Source organism: Amia ocellicauda, chromosome 2 (genome assembly GCF_036373705.1).
Source record: "Amia ocellicauda isolate fAmiCal2 chromosome 2, fAmiCal2.hap1, whole genome shotgun sequence".
Classification (NCBI taxonomy): domain Eukaryota; kingdom Metazoa; phylum Chordata; class Actinopteri; order Amiiformes; family Amiidae; genus Amia; species Amia ocellicauda.
The window spans coordinates 54134844-54141439 of record NC_089851.1 but is presented as its reverse complement, the minus strand read 5'-3'; the positions used below and the strand labels follow the sequence as shown (position 1 = coordinate 54141439).

The window sequence follows — 6596 nt, the reverse complement described above, 5'->3', positions numbered from 1 at the left end:
CATCTGTGTGTTTTGTTTTCTTTAAAGAAAATGTGTTTTTTACAAGTTCGTTGTTGTTGTTGTTGTTGTTGAGGAGGAGGAGGAGGACATGTAGTGTGTTGTTGAGGAGGAGGAGGACGAAATGTGGTTTGCCGGCTTGTTATGGAGACCTTTGCTGAACGTGTACTCCTGAGCTGCACCAAAGGAGAGGCATTCTTTTCAGTTGTTTGCGGGCCTGCTGAACCATGCTCTCAGTGCTGTCTCACTGGGGATACGGTTACCGTTCTGGAAAGACACTTCAGCGCTACAGTCCATGCTATCAGTCAGTGAGCGTAGGTCTCCCGGTCGACCCCAAAGCAGTTACGCGCTTGCCCAGCAGAAACTGTGAAACTGTCAGATAACTTGGCTCGTTGGTCTAGGGGTATGATTCTTGCTGAGGGTGTGAGAGGCCCTGCGTTCAACTCCAGGACGAGCCCACTTGGCCCCACTTTGCAGTCACCGAAGTGTTTGTTCGTTTGCTCTTGAAGGCTGGCTTCTGGGCTCCTCTGCACAAGGGAGGGCTATCGACCTCAGATACTGTTGCCTGTATAGCTGATGGGAAATCAGACTGTCATCTGTGTGTTTTGTTTTCTTTAAAGAAAATGTGTTTTTTACAAGTTCGTTGTTGTTGTTGTTGTTGTTGAGGAGGAGGAGGAGGACATGTAGTGTGTTGTTGAGGAGGAGGAGGACGAAATGTGGTTTGCCGGCTTGTTATGGAGACCTTTGCTGAACGTGTACTCCTGAGCTGCACCAAAGGAGAGGCATTCTTTTCAGTTGTTTGCGGGCCTGCTGAACAATGCTCTCAGTGCTGTCTCACTGGGGATGGCGTTACCATTCTGGAAAGACACGTCAGCGCTACAGTCCATGCTATCAGTCAGTGAGCGTAGGTCTCCCGGTCTGCCCCAAAGCAGTTACGCGCTTGCCCAGCAGAAACTGTGACACTGTCAGATAACTTGGCTCGTTGGTCTAGGGGTATGATTCTCGCTTTGGGTGCGAGAGGTCCCGGGTTCAACTCCCGGACGAGCCTGCTTGGCCCTGCTTTGCATTCTCTGAAGCATTCGTTTGCTCTCTCTCGATGCTTGGCTTCTGGGCTCCTCTGCACCAGGGAGGTCTTTCAACCTCAGATACTGTTGGCTGTGTAGCTGATGGGAAATCAGACTGTCATCTGTGTGTTTTGTTTTCTTTAAAGAAAATGTGTATTTTACAAGTTCGTTGTTGTTGTTGAGGAGGAGGAGGACATGTAGTGTGTTGTTGAGGAGGAGGAGGACGAAATGTGGTTTGCCGGCTTGTTATGGAGACCTTTGCTGAACGTGTACTCCTGAGCTGCACCAAAGGAGAGGCATTCTTTTCAGTTGTTTGCGGGCCTGCTGAACCATGCTCTCAGTGCTGTCTCACTGGGGATGGCGTTACCATTCTGGAAAGACACTTCAGCGCAACAGTCCATGCTATCAGTCAGTGAGCGTAGGTCTCCCGGTCTGCCCCAAAGCAGTTACGCGCTTGCCCAGCAGAAACTGCGACACCCTCCGTTAACTTGGCTCGTTGGTCTAGGGGTATGATTCTTGCTGAGGGTGTGAGAGGCCCTGGGTTCAACTCCAGGATGAGCCCACTTGGCCCCACTTTGCAGTCACCGAAGTGTTTGTTCGTTTGCTCTTGAAGGCTGGCTTCTGGGCTCCTCTGCACAAGGGAGGGCTATCGACCTCAGATACTGTTGCCTGTATAGCTGATGGGAAATCAGACTGTCATCTGTGTGTTTTGTTTTCTTTAAAGAAAATGTGTTTTTTACAAGTTCGTTGTTGTTGTTGTTGTTGTTGAGGAGGAGGAGGAGGACATGTAGTGTGTTGTTGAGGAGGAGGAGGACGAAATGTGGTTTGCCGGCTTGTTATGGAGACCTTTGCTGAACGTGTACTCCTGAGCTGCACCAAAGGAGAGGCATTCTTTTCAGTTGTTTGCGGGCCTGCTGAACAATGCTCTCAGTGCTGTCTCACTGGGGATGGCGTTACCATTCTGGAAAGACACGTCAGCGCTACAGTCCATGCTATCAGTCAGTGAGCGTAGGTCTCCCGGTCTGCCCCAAAGCAGTTACGCGCTTGCCCAGCAGAAAATGCGACACCCTCCGTTAACTTGGCTCGTTGGTCTAGGGGTATGATTCTTGCTGAGGGTGTGAGAGGCCCTGGGTTCAACTCCAGGATGAGCCCACTTGTCCCCACTTTGCAGTCACCGAAGTATTTGTTCGTTTGCTCTTGAAGGCTGGCTTCTGGGCTCCTCTGCACAAGGGAGGGCTATCGACCTCAGATACTGTTGCCTGTATAGCTGATGGGAAATCAGACTGTCATCTGTGTGTTTTGTTTTCTTTAAAGAAAATGTGTTTTTTACAAGTTCGTTGTTGTTGTTGTTGTTGTTGAGGAGGAGGAGGAGGACATGTAGTGTGTTGTTGAGGAGGAGGAGGACGAAATGTGGTTTGCCGGCTTGTTATGGAGACCTTTGCTGAACGTGTACTCCTGAGCTGCACCAAAGGAGAGGCATTCTTTTCAGTTGTTTGCGGGCCTGCTGAACCATGCTCTCAGTGCTGTCTCACTGGGGATGGCGTTACCATTCTGGAAAGACACGTCAGCGCTACAGTCCATGCTATCAGTCAGTGAGCGTAGGTCTCCCGGTCTGCCCCAAAGCAGTTACGCGCTTGCCCAGCAGAAACTGCGACACCCTCCGTTAACTTGGCTCGTTGGTCTAGGGGTATGATTCTTGCTGAGGGTGTGAGAGGCCCTGGGTTCAACTCCAGGACGAGCCCACTTGGCCCCACTTTGCAGTCACCGAAGTGTTTGTTCGTTTGGTCTTGAAGGCTGGCTTCTGGGCTCCTCTGCACAAGGGAGGGCTATCGACCTCAGATACTGTTGCCTGTAAAGCTGATGGGAAATCAGACTGTCATCTTTGTGTTTTGTTTTCTTTAAAGAAAATGTGTTTTTTACAAGTTCGTTGTTGTTGTTGTTGTTGAGGAGGAGGAGGAGGACATGTAGTGTGTTGCTGAGGAGGAGGAGGACGAAATGTGGTTTGCCGGCTTGTTATGGAGACCTTTGCTGAACGTGTACTCCTGAGCTGCACCAAAGGAGAGGCATTCTTTTCAGTTGTTTGCGGGCCTGCTGAACAATGCTCTCAGTGCTGTCTCACTGGGGATGGCGTTACCATTCTGGAAAGACACGTCAGCGCTACAGTCCATGCTATCAGTCAGTGAGCGTAGGTCTCCCGGTCTGCCCCAAAGCAGTTACGCGCTTGCCCAGCAGAAACTGCGACACTCTCAGATAACTTGGATCGTTGGTCTAGGGGTATGATTCTCGCTTTGGGTGCGAGAGGTCCCGGGTTCAACTCCCGGACGAGCCCGCTTGGCCCTGCTTTGCATTCTCTGAAGCATTCGTTTGCTCTCTCTCGATGCTTGGCTTCTGGGCTCCTCTGCACCAGGGAGGTCTTTCAACCTCAGATACTGTTGGCTGTGTAGCTGATGGGAAATCAGACTGTCATCTGTGTGTTTTGTTTTCTTTAAAGAAAATGTGTTTTTTACAAGTTCGTTGTTGTTGTTGTTGTTGTTGAGGAGGAGGAGGAGGACATGTAGTGTGTTGTTGAGGAGGAGGAGGACGAAATGTGGTTTGCCGGCTTGTTATGGAGACCTTTGCTGAACGTGTACTCCTGAGCTGCACCAAAGGAGAGGCATTCTTTTCAGTTGTTTGCGGGCCTGCTGAACCATGCTCTCAGTGCTGTCTCACTGGGGATACGGTTACCGTTCTGGAAAGACACTTCAGCGCTACAGTCCATGCTATCAGTCAGTGAGCGTAGGTCTCCCGGTCGACCCCAAAGCAGTTACGCGCTTGCCCAGCAGAAACTGTGAAACTGTCAGATAACTTGGCTCGTTGGTCTAGGGGTATGATTCTTGCTGAGGGTGTGAGAGGCCCTGCGTTCAACTCCAGGACGAGCCCACTTGGCCCCACTTTGCAGTCACCGAAGTGTTTGTTCGTTTGCTCTTGAAGGCTGGCTTCTGGGCTCCTCTGCACAAGGGAGGGCTATCGACCTCAGATACTGTTGCCTGTATAGCTGATGGGAAATCAGACTGTCATCTGTGTGTTTTGTTTTCTTTAAAGAAAATGTGTTTTTTACAAGTTCGTTGTTGTTGTTGTTGTTGTTGAGGAGGAGGAGGAGGACATGTAGTGTGTTGTTGAGGAGGAGGAGGACGAAATGTGGTTTGCCGGCTTGTTATGGAGACCTTTGCTGAACGTGTACTCCTGAGCTGCACCAAAGGAGAGGCATTCTTTTCAGTTGTTTGCGGGCCTGCTGAACAATGCTCTCAGTGCTGTCTCACTGGGGATGGCGTTACCATTCTGGAAAGACACGTCAGCGCTACAGTCCATGCTATCAGTCAGTGAGCGTAGGTCTCCCGGTCTGCCCCAAAGCAGTTACGCGCTTGCCCAGCAGAAACTGTGACACTGTCAGATAACTTGGCTCGTTGGTCTAGGGGTATGATTCTCGCTTTGGGTGCGAGAGGTCCCGGGTTCAACTCCCGGACGAGCCTGCTTGGCCCTGCTTTGCATTCTCTGAAGCATTCGTTTGCTCTCTCTCGATGCTTGGCTTCTGGGCTCCTCTGCACCAGGGAGGTCTTTCAACCTCAGATACTGTTGGCTGTGTAGCTGATGGGAAATCAGACTGTCATCTGTGTGTTTTGTTTTCTTTAAAGAAAATGTGTATTTTACAAGTTCGTTGTTGTTGTTGAGGAGGAGGAGGACATGTAGTGTGTTGTTGAGGAGGAGGAGGACGAAATGTGGTTTGCCGGCTTGTTATGGAGACCTTTGCTGAACGTGTACTCCTGAGCTGCACCAAAGGAGAGGCATTCTTTTCAGTTGTTTGCGGGCCTGCTGAACCATGCTCTCAGTGCTGTCTCACTGGGGATGGCGTTACCATTCTGGAAAGACACTTCAGCGCAACAGTCCATGCTATCAGTCAGTGAGCGTAGGTCTCCCGGTCTGCCCCAAAGCAGTTACGCGCTTGCCCAGCAGAAACTGCGACACCCTCCGTTAACTTGGCTCGTTGGTCTAGGGGTATGATTCTTGCTGAGGGTGTGAGAGGCCCTGGGTTCAACTCCAGGATGAGCCCACTTGGCCCCACTTTGCAGTCACCGAAGTGTTTGTTCGTTTGCTCTTGAAGGCTGGCTTCTGGGCTCCTCTGCACAAGGGAGGGCTATCGACCTCAGATACTGTTGCCTGTATAGCTGATGGGAAATCAGACTGTCATCTGTGTGTTTTGTTTTCTTTAAAGAAAATGTGTTTTTTACAAGTTCGTTGTTGTTGTTGTTGTTGTTGAGGAGGAGGAGGAGGACATGTAGTGTGTTGTTGAGGAGGAGGAGGACGAAATGTGGTTTGCCGGCTTGTTATGGAGACCTTTGCTGAACGTGTACTCCTGAGCTGCACCAAAGGAGAGGCATTCTTTTCAGTTGTTTGCGGGCCTGCTGAACAATGCTCTCAGTGCTGTCTCACTGGGGATGGCGTTACCATTCTGGAAAGACACGTCAGCGCTACAGTCCATGCTATCAGTCAGTGAGCGTAGGTCTCCCGGTCTGCCCCAAAGCAGTTACGCGCTTGCCCAGCAGAAAATGCGACACCCTCCGTTAACTTGGCTCGTTGGTCTAGGGGTATGATTCTTGCTGAGGGTGTGAGAGGCCCTGGGTTCAACTCCAGGATGAGCCCACTTGTCCCCACTTTGCAGTCACCGAAGTATTTGTTCGTTTGCTCTTGAAGGCTGGCTTCTGGGCTCCTCTGCACAAGGGAGGGCTATCGACCTCAGATACTGTTGCCTGTATAGCTGATGGGAAATCAGACTGTCATCTGTGTGTTTTGTTTTCTTTAAAGAAAATGTGTTTTTTACAAGTTCGTTGTTGTTGTTGTTGTTGTTGAGGAGGAGGAGGAGGACATGTAGTGTGTTGTTGAGGAGGAGGAGGACGAAATGTGGTTTGCCGGCTTGTTATGGAGACCTTTGCTGAACGTGTACTCCTGAGCTGCACCAAAGGAGAGGCATTCTTTTCAGTTGTTTGCGGGCCTGCTGAACCATGCTCTCAGTGCTGTCTCACTGGGGATGGCGTTACCATTCTGGAAAGACACTTCAGCGCAACAGTCCATGCTATCAGTCAGTGAGCGTAGGTCTCCCGGTCTGCCCCAAAGCAGTTACGCGCTTGCCCAGCAGAAACTGCGACACCCTCCGTTAACTTGGCTCGTTGGTCTAGGGGTATGATTCTTGCTGAGGGTGTGAGAGGCCCTGGGTTCAACTCCAGGATGAGCCCACTTGGCCCCACTTTGCAGTCACCGAAGTGTTTGTTCGTTTGCTCTTGAAGGCTGGCTTCTGGGCTCCTCTGCACAAGGGAGGGCTATCGACCTCAGATACTGTTGCCTGTATAGCTGATGGGAAATCAGACTGTCATCTGTGTGTTTTGTTTTCTTTAAAGAAAATGTGTTTTTTACAAGTTCGTTGTTGTTGTTGTTGTTGTTGAGGAGGAGGAGGAGGACATGTAGTGTGTTGTTGAGGAGGAGGAGGACGAAATGTGGTTTGCC

The 6596-nt window shown here is 50.5% G+C and overlaps 3 non-coding genes across 3 annotated transcripts; all 3 read left to right on the top strand.

The window, feature by feature from the left end:
• Positions 1-973: 973 nt before the first annotated feature.
• On the top strand, positions 974-1045 carry trnap-ugg (transfer RNA proline (anticodon UGG)). The gene has a single exon. It is a non-coding gene; the product is annotated as a tRNA-Pro (tRNA).
• Positions 1046-3318: 2273 nt separating this feature from the next.
• trnap-ugg (transfer RNA proline (anticodon UGG)) lies at positions 3319-3390 on the top strand. The gene has a single exon. It is a non-coding gene; the product is annotated as a tRNA-Pro (tRNA).
• Positions 3391-4498: 1108 nt separating this feature from the next.
• Positions 4499-4570, top strand: trnap-ugg (transfer RNA proline (anticodon UGG)). Its single transcript has one exon. It is a non-coding gene; the product is annotated as a tRNA-Pro (tRNA).
• Positions 4571-6596: the final 2026 nt, after the last annotated feature.